The sequence below is a fragment of the Macaca fascicularis genome, chromosome 2, assembly GCF_037993035.2.
Source record: "Macaca fascicularis isolate 582-1 chromosome 2, T2T-MFA8v1.1".
NCBI lineage: Eukaryota > Metazoa > Chordata > Mammalia > Primates > Cercopithecidae > Macaca > Macaca fascicularis.
In genome coordinates, this window is record NC_088376.1 from 166,508,449 (window position 1) to 166,533,618 (window position 25,170).

The window sequence follows — 25,170 nt, forward strand, 5'->3', positions numbered from 1 at the left end:
CAATTCTACAGTCCTAGTGCCTAGATGAAAATCATACTTAGCTTACTCTTTGTAGACTTATCTCTCTTGTCCCAAATAAGAAAAAAGTATTGCTCTCTCTGCTGATTCAACTGCAGGAGACACATATAAACCAGTTTTGTTGTTTGCTTTCACAAACACATGTGGCCGTATTTACACATTATCAGGATTACGAAGTTCCCAGTGATAATTTATGCTTGCAGATAATTGTGGCTTAGATTCAAGGCTTTTTGGCTTGATTTCAATTGTTTAAAATCAAGCCTGCCCTCATACAGGCAGTAAGCCTTCTTGTTTCTCTTCACATTACCCATTCTGTTTTTTCCTTCTACTTTCCGTCATCCCAGATATTTAAAGTATAGTGACAGAGTTTAGCTTTTGCTATTATAAAGACGTCAAAATCTTCCTCTCCTATTTATCCTATATATGACTACTTACTTTTAAAAAATGAACATCACCAATCATGTCATTTTTTTCCTCAAAAACTTGTTATGATCTTCCATTGTCCTCCATTAATTTAAAAATGAAGTACGAGTTTAGGTTGACATTCAAGGTCTGTCATGACAAAATTTCTTTCTAGTATATTATTGCTTCCATATATGTTTGAACTGCTTCCAATCAGGTCTATAAAGTCTTTTACATATACATATTCCTGTCAATGTTTTACAAATTGCTTTTGTTATTTCCATTTTTTAAAATAACATTTCCTCAAATGATAAAATTTTGTCATCTTTAATATTTAACTCAAATGCCATCTCTGCCACACAATCATTCATTCGGTCCCTATGACCTTCCTTTCTTCTTTCCATGGACAACAGACTTTTATTGATAAACCACCATAAGCATTAGTTGCTGGAAATTCAATGGTGATTAATTCGGAAATAGGAGCCTCCTTCCTCCAGAAATTTCAAAGCCCAGGGAGAGGAAACAGAGCAATACTACAAATTATAAAGAATGCAATAATGGAGGAAGTATAAGGTTCTATGGGGACACATAAAAAGGGAACTTAGACCAGTCTTGAGCAATGAAAGAAGGATTCTAAGAAAAAGTGATATCTTTGCCAAAGCTAGAATAAGAATTTACCACCTGCCAGGATAAGGACTAAGGAAGAGGGAGGAAGGCTCCATGCAGATGGAAAACATGTGTTAAGGCCCAAAGGCGAGAAAAGCCACAGCATATTTGAGGAATACACATAATTTCCAAATAATCCGAGCATAAAATGAACGAAAGAAGTCATGAAAGCTGACGCTGGGAGGAAAATTATTTCAGTTGCTTTTGAGCAATAGTGGGAAAGTTTATCCAATAGAAAATTGGATTTACAGGTCAAGAAAAAAGAGAGATTTAGTTTAAAAATTTGTAGTTGAGAATCTTCCATATATTGTTAGTCACTAATTTAATGACAGAGTGTGGATATCACTCAAGGTGAGTATGCAAAAATGAGACCCTAAAACAATCCTGAGGAATGCATTGGTAATTAAGGAATGATGAGGTAGTTGAAAGAATGGCCATAGAACTGGGAGAAAAACCAGAAGAATCTGATAGCATATCAGCCAGACACAAGGCTGGTCTGGCAAGACACAAGGCAGGCTAGTCAAGAATTAAATGCTCCTAAGAAGTTATGTAAGATGAGAAATGAGATATGCCCAATAGATTTAGCCAAAACAAAATCAGTGGGAGCTCTAAAAATAAGAACACTTCAATGGACTGACTAGTGAGACCAGAGAGCCATGGGTTGAGATGAGACTGGGAAATAAATGGTAACACTGCAAGTGAGAACTGTTATAAGAAGACTGGCCATGAAGGGGTGAAAAGAAAGACATTGGTAGCCAAAGGTAAATATGGGTTGAGAAAAGGATGTTTTATGTTATGAAAGAAATAATATGTTTGGATAGTTGAGGAAGGTACAGAAGAAAGATTAGGAATACAGGAGAGGGATAAACTCTTACTCAATAGGTCTATGGAAAGAAAACAAAGCACAACAAACCATTACTCTTAGGCAAGAGGTTAGTTACTTACTTGTAGCCAACAGGACATTCCGAAAGTTAGGTGTGGATTTCTCATAATGTACAGGTTTGCTGGGCAGAGAGTTGGAAAATCACTGCCTGATGACTTACACTCTTTCCTGATTGCCGTTATATTTGACTTGTGACTTCTTTCGGCACTTACTATACTATCTTATGGGTTTCTGATTTACTTGTTTTGTCTCAACCAGACTATAGATCAGTGCTGTCCAACAAAATTTGAATGTAATTCACTCAAGTGAATTATGTAATTTCAAATTTTCTAGGGTCACATTAAGAAAAACTTAAAAAGAGAAAATTAATTTCAATAATGTATTTTATTTAACTAACATATCCAAGATATTATAATTTTAACACATTCTTATTCATGTGCCCCCTAACAATGTTTTGGTCAATGACAGACCACATACACAACAGTGGTCCCATAAGATTATAATGGAGTTGAAAATGTCTGTGGCCTCGTAATGTGGAAGCCATCATAATGTGGCAGCACAGCACACTACTCATGTGTTTGTAGTGATGCTGGTATAAGCAAACCTACTGTGCTACCTGTCTCCTAAAAAACTATAGCACATACAATTCTGTTTAGTACATAATACTAGATAATGATAATAAACAACTATGATAGTGGTTTATTTACTACACTTTAAAATATTATTTTAGAGTGTATTCCTTCTACTTATATAAAAGTTAATTGTAAAACAGCCTCAGGCACGTCCTTCAGGAGGCATTCCAGAAGGTGGCATTTTATTATAGGAGATGACAGCTCCATGTGTGTTATGGCCCCTGAAAACCTCCAGCAGGACTAGACGTGGAGGTGGAAGACAGTGATATTGATGATCCTGACCCTGTGTGGGCCTAGGCTAATGTGTGTTTTGTGTCTTCACTTTTAATAAAAAAGATTAAAAAGAAAAATTAAATAGAAAATGCTTATAGAATAAGGATAGAAAGAGAATATTTTTGGACAGCTATACAATATATTTGTGTTTTAAGCTAAGTGCTATTACAAAAGAGTTTAAAAGTTTTTTTAATTAAAAGTTTATAAAGTTAAAAAAAGTTACAGTAATCTCAGGTTAATTTATTAGGAAGAAAGAAAAAATTTAAAATGTAATGTAGTCTAAGTGTCCAGTGTTTATAAAGTCTTCAGTACTGAATAGTAGTGTCCTCGGCCTTCACATTCACTCACCACTCACTGACACCCAGCACAATTTCCAGTCCTGCAAGCTCCATTCATGGTAAGGACTCTATACAGGTATGCCATTTTTTTATGCTGTATTTTTATGGTTTTTTTTTTTTTTTCTATGTTTGGATACTTAAACACTTACCATTGTGTTACAATTGCCTACAGTATTCAGTACAGTAATAGGCTGTACAAGTTTGTAGGCTAGGAGCAATAGGCTACACCATACAGCCTATATGTATAGAAGGCTCTACCATATAGTTTTGTGTAAGTACACTCTGTGATGTTCACACAATGAAAAAATTGCTTCACAACACATTTCTCAGAATGTATTCACATTGTTAAGCAATGCATGACTGTATATTTAATTGATCCAATTAATGCAAATCATCAATGTCTACATAGTGTTTTTCAACTTTGGTGCTAGAAAAGTCATCTTTTTTCCTTCTTCAAAGACATTTGGGAAACTGAGCTCATTTTAACAAACAAAACTGATGCTATGTTAATTTGAGCAGCCTAGATGGGATTAGGAAGCATCCTGACCAAATCAATCAGTTGTTCTAGCTTAGGCTTTCCAACATCTGCCGTTCCAGAAGAGATTCTGATTCGATTAATATAAATTAATATAAAATGTATCTTACTTGTTAATAGAGGAATTTGTCTTCTCTGAAGTTAACTCCACCATCTTCCTGACAAGTGAATGATCTGAAAAATCTAGGAGGGGTTTCAGGTTCCTCATCATTGGCTAACTACACCTGGGGACAAGATAAACATCAAAGAGTTTCTGCTTCAACAGTCCTTTCACAAATAGGCTACTTTTGCTTAAAGGTATATCCTTTGGTAGGGTCAATGTGTTACAAGAATGAGTGAGTCATGGGGTTACAGAATATTACAGTTGGAAGGGGCCTTGGATATAATATTTTTAGCACTTCTACACCCTCCTCTCCCCAAATTCTTATTTTATAAGTGAGAAAATGGTCAAAATATCACATTTATTCTTGATATTAAAAGCTGATTGAGACCTGGAATAAGATATTCCCTAGAAAACATTTTATTTAAAAGTGTGGTCCGACCAGAATGAATTCATGTTATACCTTACAGAATAATTCTTGCACATGTGGCTTACATATTTGCAATTGAATTTTAAAAATTACCGTAATCTCAACACTTGGGTCAAGAGTTGAGGATCCCTTGAGCCCAGGAGTTTGAGACAAGCCAGGCAATATAGTGAGACCCCTGTCTACACATTAAAAAAAAAAAAAAAAAAGTTGGGTGTGTTGGTTGCACACCTGTGATCCCTGCTACTCAGGAGGCTGAGGAGGGAGGATTGCTTGAGCCAGGGAGGTCGAGACTATAGTGAGCTGTGATTGCTCCACGGCACAGTCTGTCTCTCCCTCTCTCTCTCACACACACACATTCAAAATCACTGCACATATTCTCTTTCTCTAAATAGTTAAGTTTTATGTATTCTTGAAGCATAAAATGTGTTCCATTAAATGGATTCTCCCATTTCTTTTAAATTTCCTAAAATAAAAAGATTCCCGCTATGTATGGACTTCTTTGTCAGTTCCTGCCACTGTACTCCCAGCTGTGGCTACTGAAGAGCTCCCAGCAGATTGCTCAGCTTTGCCTAATGCCTGAATCATTAAGATTCAGGCCCAGTGGTATATTAGAAACTAATTCTCCACCAGCGGGAATAAGAAAATTAGTCTGTAGCCCTATGCCACGTGTCTCTTTTCTCCCAAGGACTACATCAGCATCAAGCTAAGCTTTCTTTCTCTAACCACCCTCCCCCTTCTTCCCTCTGCATTTCTATTCCATTCTTCTGAGTTGCCTGCCCTCCTGGGCCCCTTGTAATAAACCTCAACCACAAGGTAAGTTTTCTAGGGCTCTCCCTCCTTTTTGCTCCCGCAGGTCTCTTCCTCCAGGGTCTAGTTCCTACTCTTTGCATCCTCGGCTCCTGGCTGTGGCTCTGCTTTAATCCCCGTGGAACTCCCTGACAGCATAGCTCAGTTCCCTCACCTAATGTTAGATACCAAACCAATCCCTGTTTGAGCTTTCTTGCTTCTCTTCCTTTAAAGCAGAACTTTGGGAAACCAGATCTAGCCTGGAGGATTCACTGTGTTACACTAGATCTAGCAATTTTAACTTTACACCCTCTTCCCTTTGAGTTATAACATCTACCCTAGGATTATTCTTTCTAGTCTTTGTTTTATTGTTTCCAGATAGCTTCCTTCTTTCCACTATTACGCTGCAGGGCAAAATTCAGGCTAGAGTTATGCAAAGTATCAGATTCTAGCAATTTTTCAGAAGCAGAAAAAGAAACACTTGTTTGTATTATAATATAGTATCTCATTTCAGTCATCCCTAGGAGTCTTTCTGCAAGGTTATTATACTTTTATTATCTTTGATGGCTGCCTTACCAAGAAAAATTAAACATCTGTCTAATTTTAAGCATCTAGTTTAAAAGGTACTATCAAAACTTTCGCTATGGTGTAGAGGCCCATATAGATGAGAAAAGAGATTTTTATATTCTGAGTTCTGTTTCTGCAGAAAATCTCAGATACTCAAGCTAGCTGTGTAAGAATGGAAACCCATGCCACATAGTGCCATATAGCATCATTGACTGTTTTTTTTTTTTTTTTTGGCCTTCATATATTTTTGCTTTTTGATGATAATAAGAAACCTACTGTATAAAGACAGAGCTATTTAGGTACAGAAATCTTTATTATCAGGAATGTGTACACTAGAACACTAGAACACACCCTGGTTCCATATATTTGCCTGCAGAGACTTTGTCATATATTAGGCTGCAGAAAAAAAAAATGTGTTTATATAGCCATCTTGAAAATTGTCAGACAGTATATCACTCGAAGGCTGTCATATAAAATAAAGTATTAAGAAGAATATTTATGGGGTTTTTGTGTTGTCCTGGCTTTACAATTCCAATAAATCGTTCCTCAGCATGTACCCCTCTTTCCTTTCTGCCTTTGTAAAAGTTGTGGAGCTTAATAGATGGTTAGAACTTGGGAAGTCACAAGTCTGATGGAATCTTGAACTGGATGGTGGTGATTAAACTGCCATCCTGCGTGATATTACTCCCAAGCCTTTGAGCACCAAACTGACATTCCCCCTGTGTACACTTTGCACACATCGTGCAGGAAATTAAAACTAGTTTGGTAAGGGAAAATTACTACATAATTTTAAAAGGCTTTCTAATTCCCACATAGCACTAGAAAGCTGCAAATTAAAAACATATCACGTGGTAGCCATCTCTTTGACAAGGTACTGACACCAAGCAGTTAGACACATCACACTAGCAGTTTGGGTTTAGGAAGTGCTACTAACTAAGTAGCTCATCTGATAGCAGCTGGAAAGTTCTCCTGCCCTTTCTGGGGCTTTTCAGGTCTGTGTTGATTCTTGTGTCAGGCTCTACACCACCTTTGGTGAATGTTAAGAAGTCTGAGTAAAAGTCAGCAGCTTTCATTCTAGCAGATACTACAGAAAAGGAGTATATGAAATAGTGAATAAGATTCTATAGGTGATCTCTCTTTTTTTTCTCCTAGGTGTGATTTCTAACAGTCCATTGATATGGGCAACATTGTTGACTTACCATTCAAAGGCACCTTTATTGTGTTTTCATTTTTAACTTGGATACATCATACAGTGCTGCTGGGTACTGAGTGAGCCTGAGGTACTAATGAATTCAGAATTTAGAAGTAAAAGGAAAGGAAATGGAGTTGGGTTTTGAGTGCCATTAATATTCAGTTCAGATCTTTCACAGTGGGGACCCCTGACCAACATGACAGGCAGATATGAGGGGCAGCTATGAATTCAGGAGGGGAGGGTGCTATCCAGGTCCCTACCTTCATTTATATTTCATCTCTGTACCTTAGGTCTTGCAAAAGGGAAAATAGTAAGAACATCTAGGCTTTTATTTTCTTATTCTTCTTCCCTGTTTAGTTCTTCATTTATACAGAGATGGGAATGGATGTCCTCTTGTTTGAAAATCTCATATCTTCTTTTTAGGGTTCCTCGGATAGCAGACATATAATTTAAAACAAATCAAAGCACACCAAAAGACTGAAGGAAAGAAAGAAATTAATTCCGTAGGTAAATATGACACAGATATTCTCTATTTTACTCTATTGTTTAAGGAAGCCACACCTAATTATATAGCATTTTTCTATAATGTTTTAAACATTGTGCAATCCAAGCTATAGATTTGCAATAGGGACATATTCTGACTACTCTATAATTCAGTGTAGTGAGCATGGTCCACACTGACATGACTCTGCATGATAATTGTTTCTATATTTTTAAATGCCAGTTAATATGCTTACTTGCTAAGTTAAAACACGTTCCTTAGATTTTCAAATTTTTCCTAACTGAAGGTTTTTTTAAGTGTCATGTGTTTCAATCCAAATCTACAACTTGATCTAAGCTTCTTTAGATTAAATTGCAAATTTATATAAGGGAGTATTAATATAAAATTTATCAACACTTACATTACAAAGCAAATTGGCACATGTTTTGCATATGTAATATAAAGTTAAAATAATCTGGGTTTTCATGCATTTACTAATTTGTGTATTACCCACAAATGCCACAAAAATGGAAAGGGGGGTATGTTACGTAGGAAGAGAGCTAAAGATAAAAGGTCATAATTCAGGGCCTCCCAATCCATTTGTGATCTCACTGAAATTATTTGACTTTCTCAGTATAAGTATTTGTAAAATAGAGCTCTGATAACAACGCTCAATACAAGTACTCCTGTATAATTATAGGAAATTGTATACAGAACCTGGTTAATGTATAGCTCCAAGTATTTCATAACACCGTCTTCAACTGCTCTATGAGGTTCTTGAAGACAAACAGCATGGCTATCTAGTCCCTGCACGTAGCACAGTGATTGGCATACAGTAGTCACTTTTATACTATATGTGATCCAGCTGACCTTGAGTAAGTTACCGAACCTCATTGTAATTGGTTTTAGCATCAAGAAAGAAAGAAGACCTCCCATATTTCTTATGGTAATAGTGAACTTTAAATAAAAGTAATTTATATTAGAAGAGATGGCACATATTGAGGGCTTAAAACATGGAACTTCTTTTCCCGCTCCCCTCCTTTACATCGCTATCATACAGATTGGAATTCAAGTCTTATGTGAGAAAAACTTGCTGTGCATGGCTCTTTGATCTTTCCAGTAAACAGTCTTTCTCTCTTTCTATGTAAAAGTATGAAGAGAATTTGCCTGGGAACAGGAAATGTCAATAGTCAGAAAAGGAAGAGGGAAGAACAAAGAAAAAAAATGTTGACTTGGTCTTTGGAAATTCCATGAATCATGAAAGGTGCTGGCTTTCCTACCACTGATAAACATATCCATGCAAGACAAAGTTGAGAAGCAGCTGTCTGTCCCTGCACTGCTCTGGCTCTTTCAAACCACCAGTTCTCTGACTTTATTGGTCAGGTCCTTGACTTCCCCCAAGGAACTGCAGGCTACTTCCAGTAACCTTGCTGGGGTTTCCTGCTTAGCCCTTTCTTTTTCCTATTTTCTTTGAAAACCCTTATTAAATACCATCCAATACTTCAGGCCTCTACTCTTCTTTCTTAATCTGATAAATTGATCTCTGCTAGGGAAGTTTTAAACAGACTATGATTTAATCAAATTAAGTTTCTGTTTCAATGTTACTGTTTGTAGAGAACACGCCAAACTTTTGATGAAATGTTTTTGGCTGGTGCTTCTCAGGTCACATAAAACCGTAGATTTTGTGTGTCCTTGTGCTGACACTTGAATCTTGACAGTGGTTGGTGGGAGCTGTTTGGGCCTTTGAAAAGCTTAAAAAACTCTCTTTCTCATTCAAAATGAAAATAACTTTATTCACTGTTTTCTGGTTATTAAAGCAATCTACATACATACTATATCAATGGGGATTAGGTATACAGGAAAGAAAGTATAATAATCTTTTATAAGACCCTTCTCTACTCTTAACATTTTGGAATATATATTTTTAGTATTTTCCTCTGCTAATGTAGAAGAAAACTAGGTTGTATCATATTTTACTCTCCTTTTTCAGTAAGAAATAGGTTATGGGAGATTTTAATGTCAATAAAGATAAATCTACATGATCATTTGTAATGGCTACATAGAATTATATTGCCTGTTGTCTTTCTCTGTTCAGGCTACTATAACAATATCTTATAAACTGGGTAGCTTATAAACAGTAGAAATTTATTTCTCACAGTTTTGAATCCTGGAAAGTCCAAGATGAAGGCATTGGCAGATTCAGTGTCTGGTGAGGGCTTGCTTTCTGGTTCATAGACAGTACCTTCTTGCTGTGTCCTCACATGGGAGGTGGTAGGAAGGCATGAGGGGGTCTCTCTCTTGCCTTTTTTTTTAATAAGGACTATAATCCCTTTCATGAATGCTCCCTCCCCGTGACCTAATCATCTCCCAAATGCCTCACCTCTTAATATCACCTTTGGGGTTTGAATTTCAACATACGAAGTTTGAAGAGACATAAACATTCAGACCATAGTAGATATTACTATCATTACTTGTTTAGCCATTTCCTTACTAAAGAGTATTGTGGTTGTTTTCAGTTTTTTGTTCTTATAAACCACACCTATGGACTTTGTTAAAAATACAACTTTGATGTTAATCTCATTGTACTCTGATACATAATTTTTAATTACATTCTTAGTGATTTGTTGAATCTCACAGAATATATTTTTAGATTTATGATTTATTTTACCAGATTGTGCTTTCAAATGTTTGAACCATTTATCCTTTCCACTAAGAGAATGCCCAATAAATCTAATCACTAATAAACACACACACACACATACACACACACACACGCTAGGTAATAACCAAAAACCTTTTGGTGTTTATAAAGTGCTTTCACATTTATTGAACCATTTGACCTTTATAGCTATCACTTGAAGTAGGTAGAGGAGAGAATATCCAGTTTTTATAGTTGACTAAACTAAGGCAACCTAGCGTGATCACTTCCTTGATAGTCTAATGATTGTTGCTTCCAGGATACTTTCATTATCATCTCTTCATGGAGTGCCTTAGTCTGTTTTGTGAAGCTATAACAAAACACCTGAGATAAGGTAGCTTATTAAGAAAAAAAATGTACTTCTTACAGTTCTGGAGGCTGGAAAGTCCAAGATCAAGGAGCCTTCTTGCTGCATCATCAAGATCAAGTGAGAGAGGGAGAAAGAGAGGAAAAGGGGGCCAAACTGATTCTTTTATAACAAACCCACTTCTAAAATCATAGTATTAATCCATTAACTCTGCCCTCATGGCCTAATCCCCTCTCATTAGGCCCCACCTCCCACACTGTTGCTTTGGTGATTATATTTCTGACACATTCAAACCATAGCATGGAGGTAAGATAATATTTTGTTATATTTATAGTGTAGATCCAATATTTTAAAAATTTATGGTCTCTGCTAAAAGAAAATAGCTGGTGCCAATTGGCTTTTAATTTGCATATAATTTTCATCTAGCTCCATGGATTTCACTATGTACAGGAATCCTCTTAGCCTCTCATTTTAAAAAGCTACCTTTTTGGGTAAAAGTAACGCCAAATCACTAAGGCTGGCACTGATAAGATACTTTATTAGTGGGAAAGAATAACTAAACTCCACAGTGCCACTCTGCCTCTGAGACCCGCCTGCCCAATGGATTTCCTTACTAATAATGGTGCCAATTCAATAATGCCCATGAGGCTTGATTTCTCTTAACACATTTGTCCTAGTCTTTCATTTAATATCTATAGCATAGCTGAGACAAGTCTGTAATATATAACCAACACACTACTAACAAAAATCAACAGAGGATCCATGTCATTTTTCTGTTGTGTGCTGTATAGGCACTTGTGAATCTAATGGAAATCATAGATTATCTTAATGATTAAACTACACATAAACACTCATACAAAAAATTTTATGTGTTAATAAAATTCATGAACTCTCTGGAGTCCCTATATGGACTGGAAATATCAATCTGAAATTCTTTGCTGAGATAAATCTGATTTGAAAAACTGTATCTGACTCTCTTAGCTTATTGATTTATTCAGAATATTTGGTCCTTCTTGAATCTTTCTGCATCTTAGTAGCCAGTAACCAGTACTACATCCCTATACACTGAGACAACAATACAGCGGCCAACCTTATTATCACCTAACTGCAGGTCCCTTTCCCAACAATCTAGAGTTTCCTTCCTGACCTCACCTATCAACCAATGCCCCGGTTCTACAAAGCATCAGAAAAATAGCTATGTGTCTCTACAACACGACCATCATAGCACACATACAATAAAAAGAGATAAACCCATACAGAGCTTAGGTGGGAAAGACCTTCCATTTCTACTCTTGTTTTCTGTTTCCTTCTACCTTTTTCTAGTGTTCGATGAAGTTTCCTTTTTGTTTGCTGAAAGAGTTGAAAGTTCTATACCATTTTGTAGTCTAAGAGATTCTATAACTTGAAAAACTCTTTTTCCCTTTTTCATAAAACAGTTGCTAGGAGACACTGGCTAAACAACTAGAAATCAATAAACCTGTGGTCTAATGTTCCCTGGTAGTAGAGGTATAGTGTATCCTTTGCAGCAGAGAATATACCACAGAGAACTGAGCAATCTACTCGGAGACAAGATCTTCTAGTTTTTAGAAGAGGATAAGAAAGAATGAGCGAGAACAGAATAACAAACATTATTTTCTGAAAAATAGAAATTCTGAGATGATATTAAAAACTGGAATTTGATGCAGAACTTGAGAGTTGATATTGAAAGAGAGAAATGGTTTTCTGCAAAACAAGTGAAAAAATATAAGGAGATGAATACGGTTTTCAGTTTAGGACATTTTATCAGGATGCTTTGTGGTAGTCCAAATTGCAGTGATGTAAAAGAATAAATGCCTCTGTCTCAACTGGTAATTTACTAGAGCAGTTATCCTTAATTTTCCCATATTCAAGTCCAATGAAAATTTGCTCATCTCCCCACTTACCACCGCCTGCCTTAAAAAAACTATTTAGTGGAGCTTGGCCTGTAGGTTCCCCTGTTAGTGCTCAGTAATTCCAGGGCAAAGATAAAGTAGGGCTTTACCTTCATTGTGTGATTCGAGAAGCAATAAAAGGACTATATATACTACTTCTCATTGCTTTTTTGTTGTTGGTCACTCATTCTGCCTATGACTGAGTTTTCTCAATTATTAATTTCTTACCTTGTCTATTGAAAGACTGTGACATGTGAAGTGCACACTATTTGGAAGGAAGGAAGGAGGGTATAAAGGAGGGAGAGGGAGAGGGAGGAAGGAAGGAAGGAAGGAATGAAGGAACGAAGGAAGGAAGAAGGAAGAGACGGAAGGAAGACTCACTCTGTTGAAGGATAATCAGTTGTATCAATACATACCTCAGAGGAATTAATTGCTGCAGTGTGAGCAGGGGACTGAGCAGGATGAATATTTGGGAAAGGGTTGAGACCTTGAGATGGGAAATAGGTGACTTACTTCAGCAATTTTACCAGAGGTCAATCAGGCCAGATCTCTAAGGATTACATGAACTCTAGAAGCAAAAAAGGAAATTAAAATATCCATTTGGGGAGGCCAATTTGGGCTGTTCACTTATTCCAGGGAAGAATTAGTGTTCTGTAGCTCTGGTTTCCACAGGCACATTTCATCTCAGTGTCCCCTAGATACTAGTGTTTTTAAAACCTTATGCTTTTTTCAGCAGTTTAGTTTCTTGAACAACACATTTTCCAAATCTGTACCACAGAAAGCCCTACCACCATACAACTGATAATGACCAAAGCATTTTTCACCATCATCTGAGTACAAAGGGTGACTGCTTTGTCTTTTTAGTGTACGTTCAGTGATAGTTCATAAAAGCCTTGGCTTGCTGTCCCCCAGGTGACCTCAAAACCAGGCCTTGCTTAGCCCTCAGCTCCAGGAAATCTTCATACTGCTCTCCAGGGTTAGGTGACTGAATGAAGGCCTAAGAGTTTTAACCTTGGGAGAAAGCTGGAATCTAGCTGTGACTATGCTCTAACATTTTAACTTTGATGGTCATTTCCCCTATTTGAGACACAGTTGCTTCATTTGTATACAAAGAGGATTCATTTATCCTTATCAAGTAGTAGCTTCATAAAAACCTACTTTGCATGGGGCACTGTGAGCCTAGATAATTCTTAACTCCCTTTTTGAACTATAATCCTCCAGCTTTGTTTCTCAGTCCTAGCCCAGGGCAGGACTCATCAATGGGTACAATTTGCTAAAGATTTTCATGATATGGTCTCTGAATCCAATCAAAAGACTTTTTCTTACCCAGTGAGTATTACAGGCTCTATATGCAATCCTCTCAGACACTGAACTTTTCTGTATGTGATTTCCAGTTTCCCATGATTATGACTACCGTGCCCCTGCCTCTTTCCGCCTGCTTATTAGTTGCTGCTAGAAGCTCTATTTCTTGCTGTCCTTTCTCTGCTTAAACATACACTTTGGTCTGGCCCTTGGTCCTGAGTTCCTGAGATCTGCATCCTGTTTTCTCTGTACACTGGTCAAAATCTTGATTCCTGAATGACCACCTTTCTAATAATTCACCCAACCTCACTTCTATAGCCCAGATTGGCTCCACTGAACACAGTTGATGCTGACTTTCCCTCAACAGAACACATTCCAATCCATGTTCTGACAGAACTGATTAAATACACCAACCAAAAAATAGAATATGTTTATGGCAAATCTTCAGGCAAATATAGCATATTTGTTTTGTTGTTGTTGTTTTTGTTGTTGCTTGTCTAAGTAGAAATGGTAAACAAGTACTTCCTATTCTAAGTGTCAACAAACCAAAAGGGAACTAAGTGCCACATTTCTGTTGTTTCATTATCCCCTTTTCTGTTCCCCTCCATTTTTGATTCTGTGTCAAATATTTGTCTGTGTATTGCCCTTGTTCCTCCCAAGCACTGGCTCTCTTTGGAGATTTTGTTTTAGAAACATGCACACATATATATGCAATTAAATGCAGGCTTTGACTTTTCGCCTGGGAAACTGGAAGGATAAGGTGAGCTAAGCTTTTAATTACAAGTACCCATTCTGGGAGGCAGGGAGTTTGAGCTTCTGACAGCTACCACTGCTCAGCCTAATCCCATCTTTCAGGGAAGAAAAAGAAAAAGCCCACGTGTATCTATCTACAAAAATGTTGACTTAATATATTTGACATTTTAAAAAATATTTGCTAAAGTAAATACTGCTTTAAAACCAACAAAAATATTGTTGTTGTTAAATTGAAGGGTTTATGTAGCTATGATTCTTTGATTCCTCTTAGGTTATTCTATCTCTGTTTTGTTTAAAGTTGATTCTTGGTACACAGAAATTCTAGGATTCCACACTTTTATAACTACTTTCATCCAGATTCCCAAATCTCTTTAAAAATACTAATTACTGTGGTCTAATGTCACTGGAAATTGTTTAATATGCTCCAAGAAGGTTAAACACTTTAAATCCCAATTTACAAATTTAAAAAATGGAATGTGGAAAAGCTAAGTTGCATTTGGGGATTTAAATAGGGTTTTGGTTGAAACAACTGGAAATGACAGCTGTCAACCCAGTTCCCTAGTCCTTGAACTCATTTGATATCCTACACTTCTTGAATTATTATACATATAGAAAGACAGTTTGTCATTGTGAATTCAGACACTGAAGATCTCTTTTCCCCCAAATAATGTATAACACCTGAAAGTATTACTGTAGTGTAGTGGCATCATCCCAGGTCAAAATTTAAAATATTTTATTTCTTATAGAAGTCATGTTTTAAAACCCAGGATTGTAATAAGTGAAATTATCTCTCCCCTTTTTTGCAATTTCTAGCTATCCATCAACCAGACTCAGTTTTGTAAATATTAAAAAAGATACACATATATATTTTATGCATAGATGTTTATGTACATGCATGCACATACCTATATAGATCACATACATAGAGACACACACAGAATAAAACAAAAATTACTTCCATGTAAGATCTTGATATAATGACCAAACAGACGAAAGTCTCTCATGTTTCATGCAAATATCCATCAATGTATTTCTAGTATTACCTTCTTTTTTCTAACGGCTTGTCTGTAGGTAGAGTTTTGTTGAAGCAGCAGGAAGCAAAATCTACACACATGAGCTCATAGTCTAACTGCATTTCTGTATTATTGTATTTTCTTCTCAAAAACTATTAAGCTAGAAAAAAAAAACCACAAAAAACTATTGAGCTAGAGGTGTACTTCATTGGCCAACCTGCAAGTAGGCATCCATAGACTAGAAAGTATGTCTAATGAGTGAAGTTGATCTTAGTATAAATAATAGATGGTGATATGGTTTGGCTGTGTCCTCATTCAAAGTCTCATCTTGAATTATAATCCCCATAATCTCCACACATCAAGGGTGGGACCAGGTGGAGGTAATTGAATCATGGGGGCAGTTTCCCCAGTGCTGTTCTCGTGATAGTGAGTCTCACGAGATCTGATGGTTTTCTAGGTGTCTGGCATTTACCCTGCTTGCACTTCTTTCTGCTACCCTGTAAAGAAGGTGCCTTTCCTCCCCTTTGCTTTTCTGCTATGATTATAAGTTTCCTGAGGCCTTCCTAGCCATGTGGAACTGTGAGTTAATTAAACCTCTTTCCTTTATAAATTACCCAGTCTTGGGTATTTCCTTACAGCAATGTGAGCACAGACTAATACAGATGGTCAGAAGCGTATTAGAACTTTCATAGGCATGACGTAAATAGCTATGACATCAGGCAATATTAGAGCTGACATTTGGAGAGTGAGGGTAACAGTTTACAACATATGTTATGCTGTGTATTGATAGGGAAATTAAAAGACTAACATTGGCACAAATGACTTTTTATTGGGGTTGCAAAGAGGCCTTGCCAATATAACAAGCAAGTGTTGCATCATTTCCTCCTGAGTTCTGTCCTAAAATATTGAACCCTTGCTGTCTGAATCAAAGGAACATGTTTTCCTAGCTGAATGTGAATTAGTGTATTTAGATGACTCAGTTGGAAATAGGGACGTTATATAGAAGTGATATTGGTTGGTGAATGGGTGAGAAGTGAGTAAAGTATTTTATTTAGCTACCAGAAACTCTTTGTACATGTCGAATTATTGTAGCAATTTTGTTCCTATTTACAATCCCTTTTATTTAGAATTTATCTTCTTTATTTTAAAATCTTCCCAGGTATTCCCCAGCATAAAGTTATGAGTATAATCTTATGTCTCAGCCAACAATAATTTCCCTTAAAACTTATTTTTGATTAAAGGTTTATCTTGAATTTTATGATCTCAAATTACCCAAGTGAAGTGACATTCCCTAAAGTGAACCAGGTCCTACCACAGTCCAACATTAGAAAGACTGAAAGTTTTGCTCCAATTCCACACTAGATTTTGTCACATAATTATAGACAAAGATGTCCCCAGACCTGGAACCTGTAGGCGCCCAGATTCAGGTTTCTTCAATTCTATCTGATAACTGGATAATTTAGGCATAGATAATATATGAGGATTAAGGTGAGTTTGAGCGATAGAATATTTATATCTGTATTTATATACCCACATCTGTATGTGGTTATCTGTATTATGAGTTAATTGATATGAATCACATAAAAGAGTTCTTAGATCATGCTAATTGCTCAATAAGTGTTAGCTGTGGCTGCTGTTGTTAATGTTGTTTCATGTGTTGTTTTGGTTGTAGGTGTTATATGACATAATTACTTTCCTAGGAAAGTATGAACTAAGATTTGAAGAAAGACAGGAGTCTTCATATTAAAATCTCTTAGATTGGAACATCGTACACCAAAAGTCATTCTAAGAAACTCTTCCCCAAACAAGAGTGCTTTACCTCACTAAGGGCTGGTATCTTTCACCCCAGGGTGCTCCTCTGTGATTGACAGCCCTATTTCTGATGCTGTCTCTGGGGAAGGAGCTGAAAGCCATTTAGATTGTGGGCCATTGTGTCAGACCTTCTATTCACCTACGAACAAGCACTCTTTATGGAGGATGGGTTTTTGGTCTGGCCAGGTATTAGCAGGATTCATAGAGAAAGCTACAAGGAGACATTTCAGTGACCTTAGGCTTTTCTTTTGGCTTGATAAAGCCGAAAGAAATCTCACAGGCTGGCCCTGGAGATTCTGGTACTGCCGCCTAGTTGTCGATCAGCATGAGAGAAGGCTTATACCTAGAGTTAACCAGCGTTCTGATTCGTGTAATTAAAAAGTGAAATTACATCTTGATTGGAACTAAGCTTTGTACCAGAATAAACTCTGAGTCATACTCCATAGCCCGGGGTTATTATCTATTATCACACACGTGAGTAACCTCTCCATCTTGTCACAGCCTATGCATCATCTTCTCTAATTTTTCTCATCACTGCAGTTTATCTCTTCAGTCTCCAGGTTAGGCAGTTTATCCTACCTGTTCCCATCATCATTTATCCTAAGAGCATGTACTGTTAACAGTCAGATTACATCTCCCAAATTCCTCAGATCTCCACAAATGAATAGTGTTGCATGGCTGTTTAGATCATGGGCTTTGAAATCATTCGGACTTGGCTTCATCTCCCTTTTCTAACTTGCTGATTGGATGAATTTGGGTGGTTATTTAACCTCTTTGAGTCTTTCTTTCATTGTTCATAAAATGGCGATGTTGATAACTGAATGTAAAGAGTTGCTGTGAGGATTAAAAAATAATGGTATATGTTATTTTGTTTTAACCATAAATATTTGATTAATAATGAAGCTCTTCTTTGAATTGTATGTAAAATATTATCAATAAGTACCACGTTCCATGTGCAATCAATTTTGCAGTGTACAATGGATTTTCACATCTTTTATCTCATTTTGTCTTCAGAAAATATTCACCTGGTAGATTTATATTATCTCCATATTTTCAAATGAAAATTAAGTATCATAAAGACTAGGTAACTGCCTCATTCTCATTCTAATTTGACTTGCTGAAGCAGAACTCAAACCCAGATAATCTCACTTCAAGTTCAGAGTTCTTTCTAATCTTTTCACTGCTATTCTTACTGCTAGTCGCATAGGAGGTATTAAGACTATTTTGCATGCATAGATTTATGAATGAGAAAATACTTTAAAGGGGAGATGTTAAATAAACATTTTACTAAGTGGAGACCAGAACAGAGAAGTCTATATTTAATAAATCAGCACCAGGCGGAGACCCTAAGAAGGGGTATATAAATCTAGATCCATTGAGAGAGGTGGCATTTAGGGAAAGGAGAGGTTACAAATGCCCTGAAATGGAAATCCTTCACCAAGCTTGAAGCAGAAGATGCTGACCAGCAAATTCTGAAAATGTCATATTTTCCCTAGGAAAATTAAAATGTGAGCAGATAGATAATAAAGCAACAAATAACAAACAAACAAAAAGATCTCAGTGGCATATGTAAGATTCTTGGCACATAGCTAGTAATTGATTAAATGAGGTGAATATGCAAAATACTTACTATAATATTTTGGCTTTCATGAGCATTCAGTGCATCTCAGCTATTACTAATACTTGCTTCTTCTTCACCCTTTCTCCTTCCCTCAGTTACTTCTTCTAGTTCTCCCTCCATTTTCTAGGCTCTTTGGGATAGAATAATTTGTGATCTCTGACTTCCTGATGCTGGGAGTGGGAAGGAGTCAGAGGTGAAAAAACAGAGATGAAAAGATGAGAAATATAAAGAAAGTATTATGATAATTCTTCATAGGGAAAAATTGATTCTGACTAGGGAGTGGAGTGTCAAAGAAGGCTTCACATAGAAGGTATTATTTGATCTGGCTCTTGAATGACTAAAACTGATTGCTTAATGATAAAGAAAAAGGAACGAAAGAAAGCCAGGAAATGTGATCACAGTCAAACATATTTGACCCGCTATAACTTGTCAGGTAATAAGAGCGAGGTGAGCAAAACAGCAACTGTGTCTTGAGACTGTAAGAGAAGCATTTGTTCAGAATAATTTGTTTAAGTATTATTTTACTGTTTTTCTCTTGACTCCAGAAAAGACCTCAAAGTGAGTAAGAAGAGGACATGGAGTTCAATTCTATTTTTGTTGTTTTAAGGCATTTATAAAATCTGTAATATAACAGATTTTGCTCTCAAGAGGCAAATTTTTCTGAGTCTGAGATAAAGGGGTACCTTGTGGTTTTATTTTGGAGGCACCACACCCACCAACCCATACCACATAAAACAGCTATCTATATCTAATACATTTGTTTAATCATAAATAAAAATTACAACGAAAGTATAAGCATGTCTCTAAATACCAACCATGATTAACCAGTAGTTGTTTTGGTTTTTTTGAAACATTTAAAAAAAAAATCCTTCTTGACATGCACTTGCTTGTGCTTACACACATATCATTTCAAAGAGCATTACAAGAGCCAGAACAGTTGGTGTTAGACTTAGAAGAGAGATTAGCAAGACTCCATTCCAGGAAAATCGTTATAGTGATCACTTGTCACTTGTCATTACATATACATCTTATTGGTCTTCTTGCTTCAGTTTCAGTTGAGACTTACCTTACACTTGAGAAATCACTCTTTATCGTCTTTTCTTCTAGAATTCACTGGATTCATCTGACTGGCTGCCAATTTATGCTGACTCTTCTGTTACCCACCTTTAGGCTGTCTTTCATTCTCTTCCTTAAAGCCAAAATAAATATATATATTTTTATGTTTGTCTATAAGAATGAATAGCACACACATATGATATTGTGTTTAACAGGATGCCTCAAATGAAGCAAAACATAAACAAGGTTCTCGGGACAGCCCAGATTGAGTAAAATATTGTTGGAATCTTCCTAAAGATGTTTGTGTTGGTAGAATGTTTAGAAATTTCCTAATCCATCATGGCAAAATTCCATTCTTCTACAAGTGTATACTGAATTTTGGGATAAAACTCTAACCTTGATAATATCTTAGGGAAGGTATGTTGCCCTATATTAATCAAGGTTCTCCAGAGAAACAGAAAACATAGTATATAATATCATATGTATATAAAATATAAAAAATATATAAATATATATAATATATATAAAAATATAAATTTATTGTGAGGGATTTATTATAAGTGACTGACTCATGCAATTATAGAGGCTGAGAAGTCCCATGGTCTGCTCTCTCCAGGCTCTGGAGGCCCAGGAGGCCGGTGGTATAGTTCCAGTCCAAGCCTGAAGGCCTGATAACCACAAGGCCAATGATGTAAGTCCTAATACAGGAAGTGGGGAGGGGCGCAAGAAGAGATAATTCACTTTTACTTCATCTTTTTGTTCTGTCTGGGCTCTCAATGAACTGGATGATCCTGGTGAGTCTGATTTGTTTCACTCCATCTACCGATTCAAATGCTAATCTCTCCTGGAAACACTCTCACAGACACACCCAGAAATAATGTTTTACCAGCTCTCTGTACATCCTTAGCTTAGTCAAGCTGACACATAAAATTAATCATCACATATCCTATCTCTTTTTCAATGATATTTCCTTGCTGCATCGTATTTATATCTTTTTAAAAATATGTACTGTTGCTATGACCTACAAACAATCTCTCTGCTATTATTTACAATCTCCTCTCCCATGTGACTATATGACTGCCCCCAAGGTACATATTCATCCTTTATTGGAACTTTGGCCTTTAAATTAGCTATAGTAGGAAGAAAAATAAACTCTATATTCAGCACAAAGCTCTAAGCTCTATGTCAAATATGTAATGAGATGTCAGTGCCCATTGAATAAACAAATGAGGGAATGAGTAAAAAGTAATAGCCAGGGATGCCAGATAAAAGATAAAGTAGAATTATAGTAGATTATCTACTCTTGCTATATCCTTTATTAACACTATAGAGTAATAACATTTGTTGGGGTACATTTCTATGAGAAAACTGCAAAAGTACTTTGACTTATGCATTAATAAGTTAGCTTACAGACATAGGAAGAAACCCAGTATTTCAGACCCAAAATGGTTAAACTGTGAATGATCACTGAGTTTACTTTCAAAGTTGATACAGAATATGTCACATTGAAGCACAACTACCATTGCCTTCACTACTCATTAGAAATGTTTTATGCCCTAAATTTATAACTGGACTCTCTTTCACTTTGAGATACACCCCCAGTTCCCTGGGTACCGTCTATCAGAAAGAACATATTCTTTCATAAATTTCTGTAATAAAAAGTTTTCTGCACTTTCTTGCAAAGTTACCTATAATTCCATCTTTCAGTTAAGGAAATGTTCCCTATTGAAAATATTAAGAGGGGTGGCATTCGCTTCTATTATCGGATCTTAATAGCTTAGCCTGGATCTATTCATCATAACTTGGGATTTCATTCTTACCAAGGGAGAAAGGAGACATAAACTTCAGAGGGTAGACATGTGAAAAAATAGATTAGGAGTAATATATCTAGGTACAAATGGGCCAGGGTGTTAGACTTAGAAGTAGGCCTAACACCCTGGCAATGTAAACTCAGAGTTGATTAGTATAAGGGATGGATAGATGGGTTTGGTGACCAGAGAAGTAAAGAAGGAACCAAAAATGGTATTTTAAACAGAAAGGATGTGATAAGGATGCCCTTTTTGTTTAGGGCAGGACATAAATATTTTGATGAGGGAATTACACTTGTACTATACATATTAATAAGACAAATATGTTCTTACCTGCAATTGATAGCTTGTTGGAAATGAATAATATCTTTTCCTAGGCAGTAATTTCTACTGATTTACGGTTAAGACAGCATTCCTGAGGAAGCATGATTTGTTTCCTACATGACAGATAATCTTTCCTTTTGGTCTGTAAGAATATACATAGAACTCTTTACAATGGTGGAGTCACATAGAGCAGAACTGACTTCTGAGATTTGTAAGTTCTTTGCTAATATTTAATACTTTCTCTATTGAGAATAAACTTTGCATTCTTTTTCAGCTCAAGTTATTTTTCTTAATATGTTCTATCAGCCTGGAAAATGAAGCATTTTAAATTATGTTAGTAATAATTTTACTATATTGTAAAACTTTTGCCATTACCTAGGTGTCAAATCATTTGACGTCTAGGTATTTATTGAGCACCAGTGTGTATGTAGGCATTGGCTAAAACACAAGATCTCATAATCTACTAGCTTTAAATAGGCAAAAAGTGAAGACTGCATGATAGTCTATTTATTTTATGGTACTTAATTATAGTATAACTACAGAAAAGAAGAGCTCCATTAAGCAATTCTTCCTTAAAGTATGAATGACAGCTCATGTAATGATATTATGTCTCTGACTTGATCACTCAGAAAATAGTAGGAAAATTTTTAAAAATTCTAGCACCAACTATTATGTGTAAGTAGTTTACACTTTTTGGTTCCAATCACATCTCACTTATACCCTAAGAGTTTCCTTACCTTTTTCAGGATCCTGAATATACACACTGCTTTCAACACAAACAGACTATTATTGCCCTGACTTTCCATGACTACTCCGCTCTTCTTAACCAGCCCTCCACCCTCCACTCAGTATTATTTTATTTTCCCCCATGCCAAAACACGTGTTTTCTCCTTGTACTTAATTATATCTTCCCCGGCCAATTTTCCCATGGCACTTTCCTTTGACTAATGACATCCAAACTCAAGACTACGAAACCCATGAGGATGGGAGTTTCTGTTTCAAATCTTTTCCCATTCCTTTTTCTTCAGATTAGGCTGTACTTCTTTCATTTATTCTAAATTAAACTTCTCCTCAGGAATGGATTTTACAAGACTTTCTCTGCTTTCTAAATCCTAAATCTACCTTCTCTTCCAAATCTGTAAGCCAAGTGTTACTTGTCAGTTCATTGATTCTGGCTTGAAAGTCAGGAAAAGCAAAAGCTACCCACCAGATGACTTACTTGTTCTACTCTCTCACTTCGGGAAAAAAGACAAATTCTGTGTCAGATTTTTTTTAGAGTAGTACTTTTCCTAGGGATAAAGACTTATAAAGAATGTGATCTTCTTGGAAGAATTATGCCACATCAGAAGGTGCCATCACATGCTGTTTTTGAGGTGTTTATAAAGCACATCCTAGAACTTTTCCTCATCACAGTTCACAACAAAAATGATGATCAAATCTATAGCCCTAGCTAAAGTAGATTAGTTATAAAAACATCAATAGCAACTTAAGGAAAGATGGTCTTACCTATAAGGAGGTTCCGTGGCCAAGACCCCAGAAATAGCTGTAGGTTTATCATGATATTTATCAAATAAGATGCTGCAACTACAGGTCGTGTCAGGCACATAGAAGGCACTCATTAAATGTCAGTCTCCTTCCTCCTTTTTATATTTGTGGCTGTTCTTTGCGCACGCTCTCTCTCTCTCTCTCTCTCTCTCTCTCTCTCTGCATATATATTTGCACTTAAAATCTACCTGAATATTTGTAAGACATAATAATTATTTCTCTTTAAAATCTGAGGACATGTAGTGACCTGTATATGTCGTAGAATGTCACTTTATGAATTTTAAATTTAAAAGTAAGAATCGACACCTTGCAACCTAGATTGCATTATGAAATGCGTATTGGGGAATGGTAAGTCTCATGCATTCAGGTCCTAGAATGCACAATAATTTTCAGTAACAATTTTTACTTCAGAAGCTAGTAGACATAGACCTTTCTTCTCCATGCTTTTTGACTATAGAATATAGGACAGCCACAGGTAGAGCTTATGTTAGTGTAATACGTGGCAGGTCACCTACCCCTCTTTTTTAGGTAAGCTTTAGACTGTTCAAAATAGTGTGTCAGTGACTACCTCTTGCCTCCTACTATATCTACAAAATTTCTAATACACTCCTTAAAATTTTTGGTCTAGTTTTTATTTTTGGTTGTTGAATAAACTAGAAGAATATGAAAGAATTACTTTTGTTTAGTAGTTTCACAGCATTTCCTTAAAATGTTTTTATAATAACTTTTGCCTTCTTTCTCAAATTCCAGTTTCATATCTATCATCTTCAAAAGAGCTTTTCTTTTAATCTCTATCTTTGCTTTGCCTAATTATTTTGCCCATTCTGAAGTACAACTGAGGTGAAGAGAATACACTTCTTGCTAAATTCTCAAAGAAAAAAGGATTAACTATATTTTAACAATTATAATTTAATTTGGATAATTAAACGAGTACATCATTATTTATAAAGTAAAGCCCTACATAGATTTAAATGTACTTTCTCTTCAGATACAAAATGTTTTATGTCATTAAAATCAGAATTATTATATAATCATTTTATGAACATGAAATAAACTTGAATGTATTAAAAAATAAAGCACCTTCCCTCGGTAGTCCTGCATGCTTTACTACTTCTTCACTCATTAGGATACAATTAACAGGCCTTTCAATAATATTGAACAAAATCATATACAAGGCTTCAATGGAGTAATGTGTTTCTCCAACTAGAATACTTGTAAATGTGCATGAGTTAATTTATTCAAACCTTTAGGCTGTGACTACCTGAGTCACAGACTTTTGCAGAATTTTAACTGTCCTATTATTAATTTCACATTTACATAGTTGCTTATATTTTTATATACTCATTTTGTTCCTTGGCCATAAATTTTATTGTTTCCAGATTTCATGATGAATTATTTCTATAAATAATGTTTGCTCAATAAATAGTTACCAAGAGCTTAATATATACATGTCTTAGTTTGGGCTGCTATAACAAAGTACTATAGACTGAGTGGCCTATAAATGATAGAAATTTATTTCTCATAGTCCAAGAGGCTGTAAAGTCTAAGATCAAGGTGCCAGCAAGTCATGTCTGATGAGGGTGGACTTTCTGTTCCACAGATAGCCATCTTCTCATTATATTCCCAGATGATGAAGAACAGAGAGAGAGAAAAAGCAAGTTATCTTCTGTTTTATTTATTTATTTTTTTTTTGAGACAGAGTCTTACTCTGTTGCCCA